The 27,078-nt window shown below is 45.9% G+C and overlaps 1 pseudogene; it reads left to right on the plus strand.

Moving 5' to 3' along the window:
• LOC147117765 (collagen alpha-6(VI) chain-like) overlaps window positions 1-27,078 on the plus strand; it is a 281,465-nt pseudogene that overhangs the window by 16,453 nt on the left and 237,934 nt on the right.

Consider the following 27,078-nt stretch of genomic DNA (forward strand, 5'->3'; position numbering starts at 1 on the left):
ACTAGTCACCGCCTGCCACCCCGAAAAAGACCCATTTATTCCTACTCTCTGTTTCCTGTCTGTTAACCAATTTTCAATCCATGCCAGTATATTACCCCTAATTCAATGTGCTTTAATTTTGCACACTAACCTCTTATGTGGGACTTTATCAAAAGCCTTCTGAAAATCCAAATACACCATATCCGCTGGTTCTCCCTTATCTATTCTACCAGTTACATCCTCAAAAATCTCCAGTAGGTTTGTCAAACATGATTTCCCTTTCATAAATCCATGTTGACTTTGTCTAATATTATAAAATTCTTGAAGGGGAAGAATTTGCAGGGCTATGGGGAAATCAGGGTGTGGGGCTAATTGGAGTCAGCACAGGCATGATGGGCCAAATAGCCTCCTTCTGTGCTATATCATTCTATGATTCTGTGATTCTAAACAATTTGACAATTTAGGATCAAAAGGAAACTTTGGAAACAAACATTCGTTTGTTTTATTTTCCTATAGCCTGCAGAAAACTGAAAGTGGCAGACATCATCTTCCTAATTGATGGATCAGGTACCATACATGAAAACAGTTTTAAGAAGATGAAAACATTTATGAAAGACTTCATCAATAAAACTGAGTTTGGTGAAAACAGAGTCCAATTTGGTGTGATACAGTACACCAGTAACCCAAGTTTGGAATTCAAGCTTGGTGAATATACTGACAAAACAGAAATACTGAAAGCTATTGATGACATTACTCAGTTAACTACTGGTACATTTACAGGCCATGCACTGAAGTTTACAATAGACAAAGGGCTAGATTTTCAGTTGCTTGCGCCAGCAGTTAGCGCCTTAAGAGAAGTGATTTTCGGGCGCTATTCGTGTAGCGCCCGGGCGCAGCGCAGTTTGCGCCCCGCCCCAAATTAAGTTGCCCGTTAGCGCCGGCGCAAAGTTTAGCGGCCGCCCGGATGCGCGCGCAGAAAATGACGTCACATCCTCGTGCAACGCCCTTTGGCCGCCCCGAATCCAAACTTCAGTCGGACCGCCCCATTCTGCGGCTGGCGTCCAGAGCGTTTGTAAAATGGAACGCAACACAACCTGGGGAGCGCAAATTAAAGGGCACCCCTCCTGCACTATAAACGGCACTCTGCATGTGTTGTGTGGAAGGATGCAGTGTGTTGTTGTGAACGGTGTCTCCTCCTCCTCCTCCTCCTCCTCCTCCTCCTCCTCCTCCTCATCATCATCATCATCATCATCATCATCATCATCATCCTCCTCCATCCCCTCCAAAAACACATGCACCCTTCCCCTTTAAGAGCTCACTGGCACCAGAGTGTCTGCCGTGTGCTGCGCCCGAGCTCGGGCGCTGCGCTCTGCACCGCCGGCTTAGCGCCTAAAGATAGTAGTGGAACGCCTCTTTTAGTGCTCCACCAACCTCTTAGGGCGAAGCCACTGAATTTCCGGCAACGGGGCGCTACTTTGGGGCGGGCGCTAACTTCGGGCGGGCGCTAAGGTTAGCGCCCCAAAACTGTCTATACTGAAAATCTAGCCCTAATAGTTCAAAGGGGGGTCGTCCTGATGAACATCAATTCCTTATCGTGATTACAGATGGAAAGTCACATGATGTGTATGAACCTGCCAAAGCCATAAGGGATAAATCAATTACGATTATTGCCATTGGTGTCAAAGATGCTGTGTCTGCTCAGATTCTAGAAATTGCAGGATCACCTGATAAAGCTTTTGAGGTGGATACATTGGAAAACCTGAAAAATGTTAAAAAAATTATTTCATTTGAAGTGTGCAGTCCATTAGAAGGTGAGTAAAAAGTTTCCAAATTACTTCGAAAACTAGCAGAATGATTCCATAGTGAGAGGAACTTTTCAAACAAGTGTTGGCAGTGGGAGCCTTGCCCACTGGCAGTGAATATTGGAAAACCATGGATGAGCTGTCTGCAGTTTACCATCCATTAAAACTATTGGATGGAAAGTTTTCACCTGAAGCATTAACCTGTCTTTCTGTTTACAGATGCTGACAGATGTACTGTGCATTTTGTCATTTTCTGCTTTTATTTCAGATTTTCAGCATTTGCCCTTTTTTTCTTTCTGTTTTTACTTGCCATTGCCTGATTATGTATTGCTGACTTTTTTTAAACAGAGTGCAAGAGAATAGAAGTTGCAGACATTGTATTTGTATTGGATGGGGTAGACAGCATAACCACACCTCAGTTTGACAGCATGAAGCATTTTCTGATGGCAGCGGTGAACCGTTCTGAATTTAATGCTGATAATGTTCGATTTGGAGCCATTGTGTATGGAAACAGCCCACGGACCATATTCCAGCTTGATAAATTCACAAGCAAAGCTGAAGTCAGAGCTGCAGTTTTGGGACTACGGAAAGAAACGCATGGATCTAGATACACAGCAAAGGCTCTGAAACATGCACAACAACTTCTTCTAGCTGCAGAAAAGGGTGGTCAAAGCAAAACCAAGGTGCCGAAGTTCATTATTCTCATTACCAGTGGACAAGTTACAGATTCAAAAGGCATACCAGCCATAGCGAACGCCTTCAGAAACGATGGTGTTGAAGTCTATGCCATTGGTGTAGATGGTGCCAACAAACAAGAACTTGTGGCAATTACAGGATCAGAAGAGAAATACGACTATGCTTTGGCTTTTGGCGGATTGAAAGGTTTATCCAGAACAATTTCTCAGTTGCTGTGTAATCAAACTAAACCTGGTGAGTAATTATTTGTAAAAGCAGATTGTATGGAAAGTATATATGTTGAAGAGCCATGGGACACAAACCATATCATAAATAACAATCAACGGGATATCTCAGCGCTCTTTACTATTCATTTTAAAGCACTCTTTACATACACAATCAAGGTTAAACTGCTAAAAATTAAGTGTGAACATAATTTTTAATGGGAGCTAAATTGATGCACAGATTCTGTGAAATTTCTATTTCTCAGAATGTTGAAATCTGCATTAAATATAAAAATTCCTGCGTTGGGAGAGGATGGAGGTCCAATTATTGCCTAGTCGGGCTCAAAAATTCTAGGGGAACCTAGTTCTACTGAGATTTTGCCTCATTTAGACTGAACTTTTAAATTCCAGTCAGGGGGGCCATGGATGGAAATTTCACCCCCCTCCCCACCCCCAGCTGACTGGAAGGAGGGAGTGTTGAGGGAGAGTTTTCAGATTTTGTTGGGAAATTGTTACATCTACACTGTTAAAAGGCCTCAGCAGAACTCATGCCTGTTAACACCTGATGTGAGTTCTTATTAGGCCTTCTGAAGGTCTCAAGTCTTCGCCAGAGACAGACAATTATCTCTCTAGTGTCAGAATAGCTCCACTTGAAGCCAAACAATGAAAAAAAAATATTTGCCCGAATTGAGCCTCAGGCTGGACTCAGTTGGAGCAGCAATGAAGCTGCTCCATCTTATGAGAGCAGAAAGGGTCAAGCTAAATCTGGCACCCCTAATGTACTGCTGCTGGTGCCAGTAGTGCACCCTGGCTATGCAAATAATAATTTGGACTGTGGTACCTGGTCTGGAGCTAGGATGCGCAGTGTTCTGCTCTGACATATTTGCTGGCAGATCGAGTCACCAGGGATTTTAAACCCTCTGTGTTCTGTTGGCAATCCTATTTACACTGTTATAACCAAATTCAATTTAAACTTCAGGAACATCACCTCATTTTGGCACTCTTTAGCCCTCAATGGCTGACCAATGAATTTAGCAACTTCAGATCTCTGGTGTATCCTCAATTTTTCCACCCATCTCTCATTCATCTTCCACTTCCTTTCCTTCCATTTTGGAGATTTATTCACCTCCTTTCTACTGCCTTTTCACTACCTGACTAAAATGTCATTTTCTTTTTGTCTTCGTAAAGCTTTTTCACTCCCTGATTGAGGTTATCTTTGTATATCATCCAGTGCATTCTCACCTTTTTACAGCTTTAAAAAAAGCAATCCACTCTTTAATCACCTCCACCACCCTCTCCCCTTCCCAGGGCACCTTCCCGTGCAAGCGCAGGAGATTAAACCATTGCCCTTTTACCTCCTCCCATCCCACTGTCCAGGACCCCAAACACTCCTTCCAGGTGTAACAGCGATTTACTTGTACTTCTTTCAATTTAGTATAATGTATTTGCTGTTCGTGATGCGGTCTCCTTTACATTGGGGAGACCAAACGTAGATTGGGTGATCGCTTTGCGGAACACCTCCGTTCAGTCTGCAAGTGTGACCCTGAGCTTCCGGTCGCCTGTCATTTTGGCCGCGATTTTGCGGGTGCTCAGTGGACGGGATGGGTGGCGGGTCAGCTGTGAAATTTAAATTGATTGATGTTGGTCTGTCAGCGCTGAGCAGACCCGACAGGCAGCGGTGAGCGACCCAATTCAAATCATTAGTGGCTTGTTTACAGCCACTTAACAATGCTTTTTTCCCAGCTTTTTAACTTTCAAAGGTCGCCCACTGGTTTCCCGCTGTGCCGAGACCTCATCCATGAAGCTGATGTGGGAGGTTACTTGCCATTGAATCAGTTGATGAGTTGACAGCTTCAAAGGTCAAGTCAAAGCTCCCAGCTGATTGAGAAATGTTCCCTTAGCCACTAAACTGCATTCCACAACAGATTCAGGATGCTGCAAGTCTTTACACAAGTCTCCATGCAGTCTGACTTCATTACCTTTCCCACCATTGACAGATCGCTTCTGTCATCTCTACTTCACCTGCCATCTGTTCCATCAGCATGGGTGCACTTTATACTCTCTCACCTTGATCCTTAGAATCTGACCACGATCAATCCCAACACCAGCATCATCATGCACACCAGCAGCACCAACAACAACACCAACCTTCTCTGCAATCACCTGATGCTGCACAGGTCACAGAGCATCAACACCCAACCATATTGCTGCCTGGGACGCCAGGGATGGCCTCACTTTACTTCACTTGACGCTGTACACCCTGGCTGCCACATGATGTTCCAGGTTGGCACCACCCCACACTAACAACATAAAGAATCCCTACAATGCCCAAACCATTCCTTTCGCACTCATCACCATTGCCGGGGTGCCGTTATGTCTCACCATTCACTGCAACTTACTATGCCACTTCCAAAGCTGCACACAAATCTGTCCAAGAACGCAAAGTGTTGAAAATAAAGATTTCAATGTTTGCTAGCACATTAACAGAAGCTTCACATGAACATTGGCTCAAACACACAAGTGCCTACCCTTGTGTGTTGTTAGTTGGTATGATTGGACTAGGATGAGGGTGAGTGTGAGGGGTGGCTAGTGAGATGGAGAAGTGATAATGTAGATAGAGAGGGATGAGTGGAGGTGCAAGGTAAGTTGGTGTGAGTAAGGATGTGCAGGAGTAGGGTAGGGAAGACAGAGTGATGGGGATGTGATGAATGGCACAGCAGAATGAGGTTGAGTGTGGCTTTGCAGTAACATTTTGTGATCTACTGAGATCATTGAAAGGTTTGAGCCATTGCAGCCTGGTCCTCCTGATGACATCCCTGCTTATGCCCTCCTGTGCAATGTGCAACCAGGCTGCATTGATCTCCTGGGGAGGTCTCTTCCACCCATTGGAAGGGAAGAGAACCTCCCTGCTTGCTGTGACTCCCTCCATATGAGTCATGGGAGACCTGGATGCAGCCGTGCACCTCTGTGTAGTGCTTGTCAGTGTTGCAGCACCTCAATGCTGTAGAACACTGACAGCACAAATGTCAAAGTAAATTTGTGCATGGTCCCTTTAAGGAAACTGACTGATGATGCATCATCAAATAGTGTCATCAGACCCGCTTCCTTCAATTGGCCAGGAAACTCGCTGGGCGGGATTAACAAGCCCAATCGGGGGAAAGTCGTGTCGGAGGCCGGGATAGAGACAGGAGCGGGGCGGGAACCCACCACCAACGTCGCACACCACGGACCCGCCGAGGTAGGAAAATCGCGGCCTTTAATTTTCCACCCCACTCTCACTCTGATTTCTGTGCTTGGCCACCTACACCGTTCTAATGAAGCTCAATGGAAGCTCGAGACACAGCAGCTCATCTTTTGAGTAGGCACTTTACAGCCTTCTGGACAATGTTGACATTGAGCTCAACAATTTCAGACCATAACTTCTGCTCCCTTTCTTTCAGACAGCAGCTGTTTGTAATGATTCTGCTGTTGCCATTTACCCGTCCTCTAGACCCATCTTTTGTTTCTTTGCATGTCCCTTTGCCATCCACTTTTGCCTTGCACCATCATCCCTTTTGTCATTTAGCACTCCTGCCTTCCACCAGACTTTCCCTTTTGTACTTTCATCCCCTCCCCCTTTCGCTGGCTTAAAACTTGTTGCATTTCTAACCTTTTCCAGTTCTGATGAAAGGTTATCGACCTGAAACGTTAACTCTGTTTCTGTCTTTACAGATGCTGCCTGACCTGTTGAGTATTTACAACATTTTCAATTTTTCTGTTTTTACTTGTTCTTCCTGGCTTTGCTTTGTTCAGTCCTAGAAAGGGTTTTCTTATCTCCAGTTTCCAGATTTGATGTAAGGCCTACACCTGAAACGTTAATCGGTATTTTCTCTTTTGGATACTAATGGTTTTGCTGTGTATTTGCTGCATTTGCAGGTTTTTCTTCGAACTACATTGCCTTGCCTTGCTCTAATTTCTCTGTGATTCTCTACTTTGTGCAGGATGTGAAGTTGAAAAATTAGATATTGTTTTCCTCATTGAAGGATCAAAAAGTATAAAAAAACAGTGACTTCCTGGAGTCGAAGAGTTTCTTGAAAGAACTTGTCACCTTGTTTGATGTTGGTCCAAGTCAGTTCCAGTTCGCTCTAGCCCAGTACGGCACAGAGCAAAGACCTGAAATCTACTTGAACGAGTCTGATTCGCACAATACGCTAAGAGACAGAATTGATAAAATAACCCAGCTGCATGGAGAAACCTTCACTGGAGCAGCACTAAGATTCGTGAGCAGCTTCTTTCATCCATCAGTGGGAAGTCGGAAAAAAGAAAAGGTGCCCCAGTACCTTCTAGTGATTACAGCTGGACAATCTAGTGACAGTGTGGTTGCAGCAGTTGCTGAATTGAGGAAACAGCACATCCAACTATTTGTGCTGGGTATTCAACAAGCAAACATGAATGAGCTTCTGCAAATGACTGGAGCAGCAGACAAATTTTTTTAAATTAAAGATTTTAAGGACAAGTTAAAAGAAGCCGCATGTGTAAGTTTTGTACTCCTATAGAATGTAAGTGTATTTTTTCAATGTTTAGCTTGCTGTGCAATTGTCTTTCAGTTTCTTTACCACCATGAACAAAGTCTTTAACAATCCTATTAAAGTAAATCCTGGATCTAACTGCAAATGCAAATTAACATATTAGCTGCAACTGTCTCCTTATTAAAATTTGTTCAGAAGTTCAAAATCCCAAATTTATGTATTTTTATTGCTATTAATGTTTCTTTATTCCTTTTATATTAAGTTACCCTCTGATCTGTATGGAAAGGTTGACTAAATGATGTGAAGCTCGGCCATAACTAAACGTTTGCCATAATCAATGGAAAAGTCCATTGGGAGCATTGAAGCAAGAAATGTTTCTTCCTTTCCCCATATTGGTCTCCCTGAGCCACGCACCCATCCTGAACTGAAGAGGTAACCTGCTACTAGACCTTTATCAATGGCGGGAGTGGTCCACATGACTATCCCTCCCTGTGAGAAATGCTCAGCTCCTATATGGTTCTTGCCCAAACTGGTATGGTACCACTGAAATTGGGACTGCACTGCTGAGGAATATAACCCTGGGTCCTACCACAGTGTTGGAGTGGCATGTTGAGTCCCAGTGCACTCCAACAACTCACTGCATTCTGTTAATTTTTAAAAATTACCTGTTATAATTTAACAAGGGAACGTACTTAAATTATTTCTGATCCAGTGGAGAGTTCTGAAAGACCAGGATGCAAAACAAGTTCTATTTTTTGAAATAGCATTTTTCACTAACTGATTAGAATATTTTGAAGCCAGTCAGTGTATTACAAATATTGTCTTGCTCCTGAAGGCTCAGTTTAAATGTGCATGGCCTAAAGCAGTACTGAGCCATATAGACCAAGAAATTCTCTGGCAACATCCCTGGTGTGTGTTTCTAGGGCAGTGATAAGGACTCTGCAATTAGCCTCAGCAGCCCTGGCCTAGGTAGAGGAAAATCAGTCAGGGTTCATGCTTCCGATTGCTATCTTGCTGAGTGCAAGGGCATCAAAGGTGGAGGTGAGGGAGTGGTTGAGCAGATTGACGGGTGAAAAAGTATTATGGTGAATAGAGAGCCAGAGGCTAGGCAGTTGGAGATTTGCAAGCTGCAGTTGTAAATGACTGTCGTATATGATTCTTCCCTTTCCTTTTTAAAAAACTTTGTTTGTAAACAAATTGTTTACATTGAAAAATTTGATTTACTGTACCAAATATATTAACAAAATCTGACTTTGGATTGTTCACATTATAGAGGCTCCAGCGTGTAAGATAGACATTGCTGTGGGGTTTGATTTTGCAAGAAGGACTATTTGTTGTATCTATGCTTTAATGCGTTCAATCAAGCATGTAGATACGTCAAATTAAATCAGAGTCAGGCAGATAGGCTTCTAACTGTGATCTTTACTTTATTGGTAAAATGGCTGACTGCAGCTTTCCCGGGTAATTCCCATAATTCCCATACATTACCGTATTGACTGGTGTCAAACTCGCAATCAATACACGACATCCCCCTTTTCCTTGGAAACAAACTTGCAGTTTACAAACAGTTGCTTACAATAACACTGCATAACTTATTTGGTTTATAAACTTTTTACAAACTTGTGTCTTACCACACAACTAAATAATTCCCAGGTTTAAACATTTAACATCACCCATGCAGTTCTCACACAGTTTATGTTGTGACATAATCAGACAGTCTTTGGGGTTTTCTTTTAACCCTTTGAGGTCTGGCTGTATTGGGTATGTCTGACATGTTGGTGTCAGTGGATATTGCCTGTGTCACAGTGGTATGTGTGTCAGGGTCTACTATACTGTCCTCAGTCCCTTGTGTTTCCTCCTGCTCATGGAGTGTCTCCTTTGGTCCATTGGTTCTGTATTTCTTCACAAACGTAGTGTTTCTCAAGTAGCGTGCTCCTTCTGGAGATTCCACTACTACTTGACTCCCTGTTTTACTCAAAACTTTGTGCGGTGTGGCATTAAAAGGAGTGGTGAACTTGTCCACTTTGTCCTGCCAACTTCCACCTCTGAGTATTGTGTTCTTTGCTGTTCATCTGTGTACAGTTTGGACTTGCCTTTTTGTTCTGCATCACGGTCACGTACTTCCATGTCTGCGCGCGACTCTGTGATGTCTGGCAGCTTTCCTCTCATTTTCCATTTAAAGAGCAGCTCTGCCGGGCTCTTTCCTGTCATGGCATGGTCAATGCTCCTGTACACAGTCACATATTTTCTAAGTTCACGTTTCCAATCTAGTCCTTCTGACTGAGCAATTCTGATTCTCTTCATCAGCGATGCATTCTGGCGCTCGACTTCTCCGTTAGCCTGAGCTCATTTTGCTGTCGTTTTCAGGTGTTTGATCCCGTTGTTTTCACAGTATTCTTTGAATAATTCAGACCTGAATTGGGGACCATTATCAGATTTGCAGGTGATTGGCAAACGATGACGGCTGAAGATTGACTCTAAACTATCAATAACCTTCTCTGTTGTTGTGGAGGTCATGATGTTGTATTCATAGTAGCGACTATAATAATCAACTACCACAAGAATGGAGTGGTTGGATGGCAAGGGTCCCAGTAAGTCTATAGCTACATCCTGCCAGGGGCCCTCCGGTAATGGTGTTGGTCACAACGGTTCAGGTGGGTCGGGTCTGGCTACTATCTGACAGCCGTGACACGCTTTACAGTGTTTTTCAGCTGCCTTGTCCATGCCAGGCCACCAAACCTTGGTTCTGAGATGTTGCTTTGTTCCAAATATTCCCAAGTGTCCTTCATGTGCTAACACCAGGGCTCGTGCGTGTAACACTGTGGGTAGCACGATGCGTGTTCCCCGAAGAACTAGGTACCCCACTACGCACAGCTCGTTTGCAATTGCTGCATAAGCTTTACAGTTCTCAAAATGTCCGTTTGTGATTGCCTTCCGTACCTCAATCAGCTCTGGGTCGGTAGCAGAGGCTTCCTCCACCTCCCTAGTAGTGAGTACCTTTGGTGTTGCACTCACAGCTACAAATCTCACATATTCATCTGAGCCATGAGAATGTCTCTCCTGTTTTGCTGTCTCCCCCAGCAATCGTGACAGTGGGTCTGCAATGTTTTGCTTGCCTGGAATGTGTATCACCTTAAAATCGTACTGCTGTAATCTAAGTACCCATCTCTCTATACGGGCACAGGGTTTAGAATGTGGGCTGTATATCACTTGTAATGGCTTATGGTCAGTTACCAAGTTAAATTTTCAGCCATACACATATGGATGCAGCCTCTCACAAGCCCATACAAGAGCTAAGGCCTCTCTCTCTGTTTGAGAGTATTTCCTCTCACAGTCTGTTAAACTACGACTTACATAGCATATTGGCACCTCTTGTCCCTGTTGGTCCTGGACTAGTACTGCGCCTAAACCTACAGGACTGACATCTGCTATCACCTTGGTTGGTGCGTCCTTATCAAAATATGCTAAAGTGCCGGCTCTGGCCAACTCTTCCTTGAGTGCACTGAATGACTGTCTCTGTTGTGATCCAAATTTAAATGGTGTGTCTTTTCTCGTCAGGCGTCGCAGTGGCTCTGATAGCGTTGCAAACTGCAGGATGAATCTGCTACTGTACCCAACGAGTCCCAAGAAACTCCTCACCTCTGTAGCATTCTCTGGTTCCCGAGCTTCTGCCACCGCTCGCACTCTCTCTGCTGTTGGTCCGATGCCCTTTTCAGACAACAGGATTCCCATGAAAATCAATCGGTCCATGTTGAATTGGCACTTCTCTGAGTTTAGTGTCAGTCCACTTTCCATTAGTCTGGTCATGACAGCGTGCAGGCGTCTGTCATGCGTTTCCTGGTCATGTGCATGCACGATAATGTCGTCTGAGATGTTTTCAACACCCTCTATTCCAGCTAAGGCATTAGCTATCTCGTGCTGATATTGCTCACTAGCTGAAGATACACCGAATATCAGCCTCTTGTACCTGTATACCTGTATACTCCGTTATGTACTGCAAACATTGTGATTTCTCGTGACTCAGGGGTCAGTTCTAGCTGGTGATAACCCCATTTCAGGTCCAGCTTACTAAACACCGTCGAGCCGTTCATACCTTGGAATATCTCATCAACGGTGGGGATTGGATATCGTTCCCTCACTATTGCCTGGTTTGCTCGTCTCATGTCTAGGCATAACCTTACATCCTTATCCACTTTTGGTACAATAACCACAGGATTTACCCATGGGTTGGGACCAGATACAGGTTCGATAATGTCCATGTCCCGCAATTGTTTTATTTTGGCCTCTACTGCCCCCCTTAAGTTGAATGGTATACGCCTGAGTGGCTGGGCCACAGGCTTCACTTGTGGGTCGATATACAAACTGATCTGTTTTGTGTCCAGCCTTCCTATTCCCTGGAACACCTTTGGATACCGCTGTTCTAGTAGCTGTCTTACATCTACCACAGCTGAGACATCTGCGCCTATTTTTAAAACTCCCAGTTTCATGGCTGTCTCCCTTCCTAGCAACGGCTCCCCATGGCCTTTAACCACAATGAACTCCGCCTGCTCAGTTCTCTTACCTATTGTAATCCCATATGTGAATACACCTTTAACTGACAGTGGTCGGCTAGAAGCATAAGAGAATAACTTTCTCTGTCTTAGGGACATGTGACTGACACTTAATGTGTTCTGACTTTAGTCCTTCCCATGTATTCTCATCTATCACATTATTAGTTGCATCCGAATCAATTAACATTCTCAGGTTTACTCCCCCCACACAAAAGAGAAGTCTCTCTGTCACGTTATTTCCAGTAACAGCAAATGCACAGTTATTTTGTTCCTCTACATTGTTCACATCGTGTTTCTTTGTACCCTTTGTGCGGCATACTTTGGAGAAATGATCCTTTCCCTTGCACTTATGACACGTTTGTCCGCGTGCTGGGCATTTCGGATCTCTGCCCATGTGGTCTGTGTGTCCACATCTGTAACATTTCCTTTCATTCCTATCACCATTTCCTTTTGGTTTCTCTGTCGAACTTTTCACATAATACCCTCTTTTCTGTGTAACACGACAAACAGTATCTGTCTCCGCCTTCTCTGTACATGACATGGCTGACATCTGCTCCTCGACGTTTTCACAGTGTGAGGCCAATTGTAACGTGCGGGCGAGCGTTAGACCATGCCCTTCCTCTAGCAATTTCCTCCGCACGTAGGCTGACATGCACCTACTCAGGATAGCGTCTCTTATTTGATTATCCGCATCCCCCCCAAAAGCACAGTCTTTAGCAGCCTGCCGCAAGCGAGTAGCAAATTGTTGCAGTCTCACCTGCCTTCTGGGACAACTTATGAAAAGTCTGTCTAGCAAATGCTGCATTGACCTGGGGCACGAAGTAGTGATTCAAAGCACTAACCGCCGCCGTGTAGTCTGCTGGCTCTCCTGTGTCCGATAGAGTCGAAAAGATATCCTGGACATCTGGTCCTGCTAGGTGTAGAAGTAGAGCTCTTCTCCTCTGCTTTGTGGCAGCTGTAGAGGTATCGTCGATAATGAGTCCTTCGCCGTCGGCATAAAGCTCAAAAGACGTTAACCACCTCGTCCATCTTGGACCCAATGTGGCTGGCTCGGCGAAACATGCAAAATTTTGAATGCCGGTCTTCTCCATCCTAGCTAACTAAAACTTGGGCAACTACCTTTTTAAAAAGATTCTGTCCATTATCCTCATCGCCAATGTTGTATCTATGCTTTAATGCGTTCAATCAAGCATGTAGATACGTCAAATTAAATCAGAGTCAGGCAGACAGGCTTCTAACTGTGATCTTTACTTTATTGGTAAAATGGCTGACTGCAGCTTTCCTGGGTAATTCCCATAATGCAATGCACATTACATTACCGTATTAACTGGTGTTAAACTCGCACATTACATTACCGTATTGACTGGTGTCAAACTCGCAATCAATACACGACAATATTTACTAGCCAGCAAAAATTGCAAGCAAAGCTTGGTCAAATATTACAGGAAATCGCGTCCATACATAACATCAGCTGTGCATCTGCTTCTCAGCTAAATATAGTGTTAGATCCGTGATTCTGAGAGTATGATGTTTTTCAATAACCACACGGATGCTGTAACTTAACAATCAACAGGTATTTACTGGAGTAGGGTAATCTCAAGACTGGGGTACAGAGGCATGCTCAAGGCTTATATACAGGTGTGGTCACTGCTGGTACTACAGTATACAGGAGCTGTAAAAGTAGTTCTCCATTAAAGGTACATACACTACAATTCCTCCCCTTTTAGATTAGTAGTACCCATAATATTCAAATAACAATTAACACTTTAACATGTACATTAAACAACAATAGTCCATTTATAGATTCAGTCTTTGGGGCGGCTTCCTGATCCTTTCGGGATAGCGCCTTTCCTGAGGTTCTTGTTCTTGGTGCGGAGGCGATTCTGGCCCCTTTTCATCGGTTAGTTCATTGGGTTCCACTGCTACTGGTTCGGAGATAGATGCTACCGGTATGTTGGGTTCATCCCCAGGTACGCAAGACATGGGGTTGACTCAGTCCTGTGACGCTAAGATCTGATCAACGTGGCGTCTCACAATGTTCTCCCCGACATCCACTGTGTACATTAATGGCCCCTGCCGTGTGCATATCGTTCCGGGTTGCCATTTCTCTATTTGGTAGTCACGGGCCAAGACTGGTTGTCCTACATTGAAGCTCCTTGTCGGCTTCTCATTGATGTGCTGGAATTGTTTATCCTCAACATTTCTTCGCACATTTGGTCTAAGCAAGTCCAGACAAGATCGCAACCTTCGGTTAAGGAACATCATGGCCGGGGTCTGGTTGGTAACTGCATGTGTCGCGTTTCGGTAGGCTAATAAGAAATTGTCCACCTTATGCTGTAGTGGAATTTCATCGTCGCACATTGCCTTTATCGCCTTCTTAAAGGTTTGTACGAACCTCTCAGCCAATCCATTTGTGGCTGGATGATACGGGGCAGATGTGTAATGCCTTACCCCATTCCTTCTCATAAATTTTCGAAACTCTTCAGACACAAACTGTGGTCCATTATCAGAGCAAATCTGCTCTGGCAAGCCGTTTCTGGCAAATATGGTCCGTAGGACTGCAATCGTTTTCTCTGTAGTGGTTGAGGACATTTTGATCACCTCAGGCCACTTCGAATAAGCATCCACTGCTATTAAGAACATTGAGTCCATGAATGGACCAGCAAAATCAATATGCACCCATTGCCATGGAGAGGAGGGCCACTCCCATGGGCGTAGAGGGGCATGTGGTGGTGCATTTTGGACCTTCTGGCATCCTGAGCAGCTCTTGGTTAGGTCTTTGATTTGTTGATCGATTCCCGGCCACCACACATAAGCCCTAGCAAGGCTTTTCATTTTCACTCCCCCCAGATGACCTTCATGTAGCTCATTTAGCACTCTCTCCCTTAACTTGGGTGGAATCACCACTCGGGATTCACACATCACTGTCCCCTGGCACACTGACAGCTGTTCTCTTCTGGATGAGAATGCTGGCAACAGTGAGTCGCCATGTGTTGGCCATCCCATCACCGTCAAATCATATACCCGAGACAGTGTCGGATCATTGCGGGTCTCCTTCTCTATATCCGCGTTCGTTACTGGCAATCGTTCAATTATTGACGAATAAAATATCTCGATAGGATCCACTGCTGGTGCTTCCTCCACAGTAGGCAGTGGCAGGTGCGATAGCCCATCAGCGTTTCCATGCTGTTTCGTGCCTTTATATTCTATTTCATATTGATTCGCCCCTAGAAACAGGGACCATCTTTGTAACCGTTGTGGCGTCATCACTGGAATGCCCTTCTTAGGATTAAAGATGGAGACAAGTGGTTGGTGGTCAGTCAGCAAGGTGAACTTCTGGCCATGCAGATAGTGGTTGAATTTTTTTACTCCCTATACTAGGCTGAGGGCCTCCCTGTCAATCTGGGCGTAGTTGCGCTCGGCTGAGGTTAGTGACCGAGACGCAAAGGCTACTGGCCTCTCCAACCCGTCTGGGAATTTGTGCGACAGCACCGCGCCAATACCATAGGGTGATGCATCACATGCCAAACGAATTGGTAGTGCTGGGTTGAAATGGGCCAACACCTCTTTTGATGTGATCAATTCTTTACACTTCTGGAAAGCTCATCTACGTTCGTCATTCCACTTCCATGGTACCCCTGTTTGCAGTAGGGTGTTCAGTGGGTGTAATACCGTGGACAAATTTGGTAAGAACTTATGGTAGTAGTTTACCAGCCCGAGGAACGACCTCAGTTGTGACACATTTTCCGGTGCTGGAGCCTTGACTACTGCCTCAATCTTTTCAGGGGACTTATGTAACCCCCTTCATCGATGATGTGGCCACAATACGAGATCTGCTTCTGGAAAAACTCGCACTTGTGGCGATTAGCTCGTAGCCCATATTCCTTTAATCTGGTGAGCACCTTCTCCAAGTTGGCGAGGTGATCACTGTCATTTTCGCCCGTGACCAGGATGTCATCCAAATAACACTGGGTCCCTGGAATCGCTTGCAGGACTTGATCCATCGCCCTTTGCCAAATAGCCGGAGCCGATGCTACCCCGAACACCAGCCGGTTGTATTGATAAAGACCTTTATGAGTGTTAATCGTAAGGTATTGTTTCAAGGCTTCTTCTACCTCCATTTGCAAGTACGCCTGGGCTAGATCAATTTTGGTGAAGCGTTTACCTCCAGATAGCGAGGCGAAAATATCCTCAATTCGTGGAAGCGGATATTGTACCGTGTGAAGGACTGGGTTCACTGTCACCTTAAAATCCCCACAGATGCGGACCTTCTTTGGTTCCCCAGGCGTATTACTCAACGACCTCTTCATTACAGGAATGATGGGTGTAGCCCACTCGCTCCAGTCTACTTTGGACAGTACTCCTGAATGTTCCAACCCTTCCAGCTCTGCTTCGACAGCTGGTCTGATCGCATAAGGCACTGGTCTGGCCTTAAGAAACTTTGGGCTTGCATTTTCCTCTATTTTAATCGTTGCTGTTATGCCTTTTAGTGTTCCGAGTCCCTCCTGGAACACTTCTTTTGCGTCAGTTAACATTTTTGACAGTCGTCCAGGTGTGACGTCTTCATCCTTTTTGGCCTCAACCTTCAGTGCCTGTATGGAATGCCAATCTAATTGTATCTTCCGGATCCATTCACGTCCTAGCAGTGGTGGTCCTCCATCTGTCAATACATATATATCCATTTTAGGTATTTCCTAGCCTTTATATATCATTTTCACCCTTATTTTTCCTTTGGGGTAGAATTTTTGCCCCGTGTACGTCTTCAAGACAATCTCTGTAGCTTTCAAGGGTATATGTGAAAATAGCCGCTTGTAGTCCCTTTGGTTTATGACTGTTAGGGCTGATCCTGTGTCCAATTCCATTTTCACTTGGACTCCGTCTATCTTGAGTGTAACACAGATAGTCTGGTGAGCCTCCATTTTGGTTACCTTATGTAGTTTCAGACAAACCAGCTCCTTGCTTCCGGAGTCTGTGTCAATTTTCTGTTCGTCTGAACTACTGTCCATCACCTGGTGTACCTTTTTGTACTTCTCCTGTGGAGATTTCTTACTGTTGGTTTTCTTCCCAGACCTGCAGACTCTTGCTATGTGTCCTGTTTTTCCACACTGTCTGCACACTTGGTCCTTGAACCAACAATCCTTCTGGTCATGTGTTGTTCTGCCGCAGCGATAGCACTTCCCTGTTCCATAGGACATTTCATTGGTGCCATATTCTTGCAGTCTCCGTTGTATCTCTGCAGCGCCCCTTGCGGCTGCTTCGTGTGATACTGCCATACTGAAAGCCTTGTCCAGCGTAAGATCCTTTTCTGATAGAAGTCGTTTCTGGGTTCCTTCACTTTGCAGCCCACACACAAACTTGTCCCTTAACGTATCTGCTAGTCCCGCTCCAAACTGGCAGTGTTTCGATAGCTTGTGTAGTTCCATTAGGTACTCAGCATTGCTTTCGTCTTTGTGTTGGTTCCTTTTATGGAACTTAAATCGTTCTGCTATCAGCAGCGGTGTGGGGTTTAAGTGGTCCTGTAGGATTTCTACTATGCTTTCGAAATTCTTGTTCACAGGCTTCTCTGGGGTTATTAGGTTTCGCAGTAACCCATAAGTTTTTGCACCCATGGAATTTAACAAAACCAGTGCTTTCCTAGCATCTGGCACTTCATTCGCCCTGCAGTACACCTCAATACGTTCCACATATGTCGCCCAATCTTTGAATTCATTGTCGAACGTAGAGATACTGCCACTCTTCTGCATCCCTGGGTGTGATTTAACTGTCAAAAATGGCATCTCCCACGCTTCCCCTTCTTCTCCGCTGGCACAAAATGGCGTCTCCCGCGCTTTCCTTCCTTCCCGCGCTCGCCCTTCTTCGCCGCTGCGGCTTCTAAAAATGGCATCTCCCGCGCTCTTCCTTCTTCTCCGCGGCTCAATGGCATCTCCCGCGCTCTCCCTTCTTCTCCCCGCGGACACTGTTCAGCCCCTGAGCCCCGGCTGTGCTCTGCGCGTTCTTTTTTTTATGCGCCTTTCCCGTTTCCGCCGCTCGGTCCTGAACCCGGCTGTTGCTTTACCCTCTCTCTCTCCGTTTTGTTTTTCCTCGACGCCGCTCAGTTTTCAACCCCCGGCTACGCCCTGTGTGCTTCACCCTCTGTCTTACCCTGTCAACGCTGCTCGGCTTTCTCTCCGCCGTCGGTCGGCTCCAGCCGCCGCTGTCCGGGAAGGGTCTGCGCTGTACCTGTCGTCAGTCTATTGCTGATCGTCGTGGCTGGGGAACCAAGCCCGGCTCTCCACAGCCTCCCCTGCGATGTTCACTCTCTGCCGGACGACTGGGCGGTTGCTCGTGGTCGACGCTCATCTTTCTGGCCTTGACTTTCTTCCACCACCCTCCCGGAGCGAATCCTCGAAGGGAAATGCAGAGTTGCAGGTAGATTCGAATCGACACTCGTCGCCACTGTTAGATCCGTGATTCTGAGAGTATGATGTTTTTCAATAACCACACGGATGCTGTAACTTAACAATCAACAGGTATTTACTGGAGTAGGGTAATCTCAAGACTGGGGTACAGAGGCATGCTCAAGGCTTATATACAGGTGTGGTCACTGCCGGTACTACAGTATACAGGAGCTGTAAAAGTAGTTCTCTCTTAAAGGTACATACACTACATGGGCTTTCATGTACAAAGCAACACTGGCTATTCTATCTTTGAAACCGATTTTGAAGAATACAACCCAGCAATTTTAGATAAGCTGCTAACAACTCAAACAGATGCCAGAATTGATCTGAATGCAGAACATTTGAAATCATTTCTTGGCCAATTCAGTGCATCAACTGCAACTGCAAAGGTAAGGATCTTTTTAACCACATATGCAACAGTTTTAAACCTTTTACCCAAGTTTTTAAAAGGCATGGATGAACCAATTTTGGCTGTTTGAACACACTAATGGTTTGGTCTGTCATGTATTGGCTGTGGTCTGGGAATTTTGTACTGATTGTAGGAATAAAGTTACTTTTAGATAGCTTCCCTGATTAACTCAGTTTTAAACTGCATTGTGTGCTGCTCAATTGTACAGACCAGGGGGGGCCAAGTTTCGATGTAATGTCTGTGTTGACTTAACTGATCTCAGCTGGGTGGTGGTCAGTGTAAGGATAGACATGTATAGATTATTAACAACAGCAACAACAACTTGCATTTATATAGCATCTTTAATGTAATAAAACATCCCAAGGCGCTTCACAGGAGCGTTATCAAACAAAATTTGACACCGAGCCACATAAGGAGATATTAGGGCAGAAGAGGTAGGATTTAAGGAGCGTCTTAAAGGAGGAAAGAGAGGTAGAGAGACGGAGAGGTTTAGGCAGGGAATTCCAGAGCTTAGGGCCTGGGCAGCTGAAACCACTGCTGCCAATGGTGGAGCGATTAAAATTGGGGATGCGCAAGAGGCCAGAATTGGAGGTTGCATTTGACCCCGGGATGAGCTTCCAACCACATATCCGCACCATCACTAAGACCGCCTATTTCCACCTCCATAACATCGCCTGACTCCACCCCGGCCTCAGCTCATCTGCTGCTGAAAGGCTCATCCATTCCTTTGTTACCTCTAGACTTGACAATTCCAAAGCACTGCTGGCCGACCTCCCACCTTCCACCCTCCGTAAACTTAAGCTCATCCAAAACTCTGCTGCCTCTATCCTAACTCGCATCAAGTCCCATTCGCCCATCACCCCTGTGCTCACCAACCTACATTGGCTTCCGGTTAAGCAACGCCTCGATTTTAAAATACTCATCCTTGTTTTCAAATCCTTGCATGGCAAATAGAAGAAGGTAGTTGGCATTATATAGAATTATATAATATAGAAACATAGAAGATAGGAGCAGGAGTAGGCCATTCGGCCCCTCGAGCCTGCTCTGCCATTCAATGAGATCATGGCTGATCATCCAAATTCAGTACCCTGTCCCTGCTTTCTTCCCATATCCCTTGATCCCTTTAGCCTTAAGAAATATATTCAACTCCTTCTTGAATATATTTAATGAATTGGCCTCTACTGCCTTCTGTAGTAGAGAATTCCACAGGTTCACCACTCTCTGGGTGAAGAAATTCCTCCTCATTTCTGTCCTAAATGGCATACCCCTTGTCCTTATGCTGTGACCCCTGGTTCTGGACTCCCTGACTATCTGGAACATCCTTCCTGCATCTAGTCTGTCCATTCCTGTCAGAATTTTATAAGTTTCAATAAGATCCCCTCTCATTCTTCTAAACTCCAGCGAGTATAAGCCCAATCGACCCAATCTCTCCTCATACGTCATTCCTGCCATCCCAGGTGTCAGCCTGGTGAATCTTCACTGCACTCCCTCCATGGCAAGAACATCCTTCCTCAGGATTGAGCTAGAGTAGGGTTGTAGGTTGAAACACACTTCAGAATGACACACAGATGTACTAGACAGGCTTTTTGCACAGCAGGGGGACAGTAAGAAAGGAATGTCAATTGCTGAATGGACTCCTGTGTAGATAGGTCCATTTGAAATGAAGAGATAAGATAGCAGCTGTATCAACAGCATACACACAGAATGTGATGACATATGGTACTGGATTTTGATGCGCAGACACGCTGGGGGCGGGTTGGGGGGAAGGCCCGATAGCGCGTGGGAAACCTGGAAGTAAGTGCAGCACATCTATAAGTGGCTTTTTAACTCAGCCAACTCATTATAATTTTACTTCCGGGTTTCCCATCCAAGTAGCATTAGCAGGCATGATGACGACCCGCATGACGCAATTTCAACTCTAGTATTTAAAGGGACACACCAAATATGCAAGTTGAAGGAGTTTGGAGTTGCCATGGAGAGTCACAGACCTCTTGCTATGGAGTCGAGACGGGCAAAGGCTGTGCCCCACTTCAGCAATGCCTCCCTGAATGTGCTGTTGGGGATTGTAAGGGCTCAGAGGGAGATACTTTTCCCTAGTGACAGGAGGAGGAAGTCTGCAGCTGAGACAAAGAAGGCATGGGTGCCCAGGAGGTCAGCAGCAGGAGTGTGGTGCCATGCTCCTGGATCCAATGCAGGCAGGAAAGGTGAGAGCAAAGGCACATTGCCTTACATCTTGATGTGCGCATCACACTTACCCCCTCACTTGGCCTTCTCAAGCCTACTCCAGCACATCACTCCTCACACCAACTTACCTTGCAGGTGCACCCACCCTCTCTGTCTGTGGACTTCCTCACACCCCCATCTATCCATTCACCACTGACACTCACACTCATCCTTATACAATGTCATGCTTATCCCTTATAGTCACCCCCAACAAATCCTCTCCATCCATCGGGTGAACACATCCCATTACTCTCACTCATAGGCCTCTTCTTTCCCTCCTTGCAGGGCAAGAGAGCACAGAACACCAAGGGAGAGGCAGAGAACTAGAAGTGGTCCTCCAGCCATCTACCAATCAACAGCTGCAGAGGAGGAGGAGCTGGAGATCAGTGGAGTCTCGGCATGCAAGGCTGTTGGAGGTGGGGAGATAGGGGCCTGCCAGCTACCTGGTGACTGAATTAAATATCAGCCAGCCACATGACATACAGCACTCAGTCACTGGATTGGTAGCATAGTGGTAATGACACTGGGCTAGCAATCCAGGTTTAGACCTGGACTAATGATCCAGAGACATGAATTCAAACCCCAACAGAGCTGGGGAATTTAAATTCAGTTAATTAAATAAATCTGCACTAAAAAGCTAGTATAAGTAATGGTAACCATGAAACTATTGGATAGTCATAAAAAGCCATCTGGTTCCTTTACCTGCTCTGGCCTATATGTAACTCCAGACCCACAGCAGTGTGGTTGATTCTTAATTGCCCTCTGAAATGGCCAAACAAGCCACTCAGTTGTATCAAAGCCCTATGAAACAAAATTGAAACTGGATGGCATCGACCTCAGCACTGACCAACGGCATTCCCAGTCAACCCTGCAAAGTCCTCCTCACCAACATCTGGGGACTTGTGCCAAAATTGGGAGAGCTGTCTGTAAGGTGTTGCAAGAATTTTGAAAATTTCCACAGCCCCGAAGATTATTTTTTTTGATTAATGAAAACCTGGGCGGAATATACCTTAAAACCTAGGGTATCAAAATGGCTGTCAGACCTCGTGGCAGAAGACAAAAGACAGTCTGCCTGTATCTCTTCAACCACAGGCTCACAAAAGGACTTGAAATCACCAGCCTGTGTGAATGCATGAAGTACTTAAAACTGTCAATCAACTGCAGTTTAGGAAATTTCACCCACAGGACAATGGATGTTTGTTTACAGAACTCTCTACAATGTTGACACAAAGGCTTATGTACTTAAAGCTGTCAATCAATTGCGGTTGGACTGACCACAGGATAATGGGTTTGTTTACAAACCATTTGAGTGCTGTTGACTGAAATTCAGTAAGACATTTAAACTGAGTGAATACCAGTCAAATGAATGGGGTAATACATTCAAACCCATTGCAGTCAATGGGGACAGTTCGACCCCTTTTGTATAGCCCAGATACATCCGGATTTGGGCGCGAAGATTATGGCTCTGAATGGGGTATAAAAATAGCCTCTCAGGAAGCCATCTCTCTCTCTCTGCTGCCTCGCCTCTGTGCTCTACCTGCAAGAAGAACAACTCAGGAGCCCACCCAAAGAAGTGGAATACCAGCAGTTACTTTTAAATACTGGGGTATCTCTACTTCGGGGCGGTGAAGAATCTAAGACCACAAGGGCACGGAGCAGGCATTCACTGGCGAGCATAGATTTTTCTGGCCCATTACAAGGCAACCTAGATAGGTATTAGGGGTGGGAATTAAGGGGAATTTTTGTTAAATTGTAATTTTAGTCAATTTACCCTCGATGTGTCCGTTTTCTCCTCCCCTATTAAGTTAAAGTGTGCTGCATTAAGCAAAAGTCTGCTGTATTAAGCAATAGAGTGCTGTACTAAGCAAAGGTGTGCTGCAGGAAGCAAGGGTGTGCTGCATTAAGTAACTGTGTGCTGCATTAAGTAAAAGTCTGCTGTATTAAGCAAAAGAGTGCTGTACTAAGCAAAGGTGTGCTGTAGTAAGCAAAAGAGTGCTGTATTGAGTAAAAGTGTGCTGTATTAAGTAAAAGTCTGCTGTACTAAGCAAAAGGTGTGCTGTAGTGAGCAAAGGTGTACTGTATTAACTAAAAGTGCTGTATTAAGCATAGGTGTGCTGTGTTGATTATTTTCAATTTATTTCTTTTATCTCAATAAATACTGGTCTTCTTTGCACCCAACCACGAGTCTCATTTTTCTACATCGCTACTGAATAAGTCCGGCGGTCAGAACCAGAAAAGGGGAGTGATTCGAAACTGTACGGGGCTCTGGAGCAGCTCAGATACTTCTGACTGGCCAGAGACAATAACCCCAGTGTACCCCCCATCCCCTTAATTTCTACACTGTCCCACAGACTATTCAAGCAGCAGCCTAACATAGTCATACTCACAGAACCATACCTTTCAGCCAATGTCCCAAACTCCTCTATCACCATCCCAAGTGGCAGTGCAGGGAAGGAGTGGCCCTGGGAATCCTAAACAAACTCTGGACTATGGACCCCATGAAGTCTCAGGTCAAGCATGGGCAAGGAAACCTCCTGCTGATTACCAGCTACTGCCCTCACTCAGCTGATGAATCAGTACTCCTCCATGTTGAACACCACTATGGAAACATAGAAGATAGGAGCAGGAGTAGGCCCCTCGAAGCCTGTTCTGCCATTTAATGAGATCATGGCTGATCATCCAAATTCAGTACCCTGTCCCTGCTTTCTCCCTTGGTCCCTTTAGCCTTAAGAAATATATCTAACTCCTTCTTGAATATACTTAATGAATTGGCCTCAACTGCCTTCTGTGGTAGACAATTCCACAGGTTCACCACTCTCTGGGTGAAGAAATTCCTCCTCATCTCAGTCGTAAATGGCTTACCCCTTATCCTTAGACTGTGACCCCTGGTTGTGGACTTCCCCGCCTTCATCCTTCCTGCAACTAGCCTGTCTAGTCCTGTTAGAATTTGATAAGTTTCAATGAGATCCCCTCTCATTCTTCTAAACTCTAGCGAATATAAGCCTAATTGACCCAATCTCTCCTCATACGTCATTCCTGCCATCTCAGGTATCAGTCTGGTGAATCTTAGCTGCACTCTCTCCATGGCAAGAACATCCTTCCTCAGAAAAGGTGACCATAACTGCTCACAATACTCAAGGTGTGGTCTCACCAAGGCCCTGTACAACTGCAGCAAGACATCCTTGCTCCTGTACTCGAATCCTCTCGCTATGAAGGCCAACATACCATTTGCCTTCTTAACCGCCTGCTGCACCTGCATGCTTACCTTCAGTGACTGGTGCACAAGAACACCCAGGTCTCGTTGCACTTCCCCTTTCCCCAATCTATTGCTGTTCAGATAATAATCTGTCTTCCTGTTTTTGCCACCAAAGTGGATAACCTCGCACTGAGGGGTAGCAAGGGCACAGAATGTACTCTGGGTGGGGGACGTCAATGTACATCACCAAGAGTGGCTCAGTAGCACCATTACTGGCCAAGTCCTGAACGACATAGCTGCCAGTCTGGGTGGTGAGAGAACCAACATGAGGGGAAAAACCTACTACCAATCTACCTGTCGCAGATGCATCTCTCAATGACAGTATTGGTAGCAGTGACCACCGCACAGCCATTGTGGAGATGAAGTCACGTCCTCACACTGAGGACACCCTTCATCGTGTTGTATGGCACTACCACCGTGCTAAATGGGATAGATTCAGAATAGATCTAGCAGCTCAAAAATGGGCATCCATGAGGCATTGTGGGCCATCAGCAGCAGCAGAATTGTATTCCACCACAATCTGTAACCTCATGGCCCGGCATATCACTCAATCTAACATTACCATCAATCCAGGGAACCAACTCTTGGTCATTAAGGAGTGTAGAAGAGCATGCCAGGAGCAGCACCAAGCATACCTAAAAATGAGGTGCCAACCTGGGAAAGCTGCAACACAGGACTACATGCATGCTAAAAAGCAGAAGCAGCATACTATAGGCAGTGCTAAGTGATCCCACAATCAACAGATCAGATCAAAGCTCTGCAGTCCCGCCACATCCAGTCGTGAATGGTGGTGGGCCATTAAACAACTAACGGGAGGAGGAGGCTCCATGAATATCCCCATCCTCAATGATGGTGGCGCCCAGCACGTGAGTGCAAAAGACAAGGCTGAAGCATTTGCAAACCTCTTCAGCCAGAAGTGCCAAGTGGATGATCCATATCAGCCTCCTCCTGAGGTCCCCACCATCACAGAAGCCAGTCTTCAGCCAATTCGATTCACTCCACGTGATATCAAGAAACGGCTGAGCGCACTGGATTTTGCAAAGGCTATGGGCCCCGACAACATCCCGGCTATCGTGCTGAAGACTTGTGCTCCAGAACTAGCTGCACCTCTAGCCAAACTGTTCCAGTACAGCTACAACACTGGCATCTATCCGACAATGTGGAAAACTGCCCAGGTCTGTCTTGTCTACAAAAAGCAGGACAAATCCAATCCGGCCAATTATCGCCCCATCAGTCTACTCTCAATCATCAGCAAAGATGATGGAAGGTGTCATCGACAGTGCTATCAAGCGGCACTTACTCATCAATAACCTGCTCACTGATGCTCAGTTTGGGTTCTGCCAAGACCACTCAGCTCTCGACCTCATTACAGCCTGGGTCCAAACATGGACAAAGGAGCTGAATTCCAGAGAAGTGAGAGTGACTGACCTTGACATCAAGGCAGCATTTAACCGAGTGTGGCATGAAGGAGCCCTAGTAAAACTGAAGTCAATAGGAATCGGGCGAGGAGTGGGGGGGAACTCTCCACTTGCTGGAGTCATACCTAGCACAAAGGGAGATGGTTGTGGTGATTGAAGATCCTCAGGGCAGTGTCCTAGGCCCAACCATCTTCAGCTGTTTCACAAATGACCTTCCCTCCAACATAAGGTCAGAAATGGGTATGTTTGCTGATGACTGCACAGTGTTCAGTGCCATTCATAACTCCTCAGATAATGAAGCAGTCCATGCCCGCATGCAGCAAGACCTGGATGACGTTCAGGCTTGGGCTGATAAGTGGCAGGTAACATTCACATCACAGAAGTGCCAGGCAATAACTATCTCCAACAAGCGAGAGTCTAACCACCTCCCCTTGACATTCAATGGCATTACCATCGCCGAATCCCACACCATCAACATCCTGGGGGTCACCATTGACCAGAAACTTAACTGGACCAGCCACATAAATACTGTGGTAACAAGAGCAGGTCAGAGGCTAGGTATTCTGCGGTGAGTGTCTCACCTCCTGATTCACCAAAGCCTTTCTACCATCTACAAGGCACATATAAGGAGCATGATGGAATACTCTCCACTTGCCTGGATGAGTGCAGCTCCAACAACACTCAAGAAGCTTGACACCATCCAAGACAAAGCAGCCCGCTTGATTGGGACCCCATCTACCACCTTAAACATCCACTCCCTCCACCACCGGCGTACCGTGGCTGCAGTGTGTACCATCTACAAGATGCACTGCAGCAACTCGCCAAGACTTCTTCAGCAGCACCTCCCAAACCTGCGACCTCTTCCACCTAGAAGGACAAGGGCAGCAGACATATGGGAACACCACCACCTCCAAGTTCCCCTCACTAGTGAGCAAGAGCAGATGGTGGAATCAGGGACAGCAGTGGAGAGTCTGCGTCGGAGGGTGCAGGATTCTCCAAGCTCTGCTCAGCTGGATGCAGATGCTGTGCCCCAGGGGCAGTCGATGAACAAGATACTTCTAGAGCAGCAGCAGAGAATGTGCCATGTACTGGCAGGTATTCCAAGTGCACTGTACATGATTGCAGAGAGATCAGAGGAGTCTGTCTCAAGCATGAGCGACATAATATCGCAGGCATTTGCGATGATGTTATCTTCCGTGGAAGTGTGGCCAACTGCATGGAGCATCAAATGTGGCAATCACACACCTTAAATAGAAAGAATAATACCCTAGCCTTGGCCTTTTGTTGCCCCACTGATCTGCAGCAAGATGTTCTCCAGCACATTGCTAGCAAGGAAGCGTGGCTGGGCCATGAGAGGGATGATGGTGCAAGGGGACATGGAAGTGGGGACTCGGCTCAAAGAGCTTCCACTTCTCACCCGTTGCCCTCTCAGTCAGTACCCCACATGCTGCCTCATGTCCCAATGGCTGAGTCTGCCCCTACACAGGTGCACATGGAGCAGTCTTTGACGGGGCACTCATGGGCTCCAAAACCCAGAGGGCATCGACCAAGAGCATCTCAGCTGTCATGGCAGTGATCTGAGCAGCATGCCTCTACC

The sequence above is a fragment of the Somniosus microcephalus genome, chromosome 5, assembly GCF_052327205.1.
Source record: "Somniosus microcephalus isolate GS21.2 chromosome 5, FLI_Smic_1.0, whole genome shotgun sequence".
NCBI classification, from domain to species: domain Eukaryota; kingdom Metazoa; phylum Chordata; class Chondrichthyes; order Squaliformes; family Somniosidae; genus Somniosus; species Somniosus microcephalus.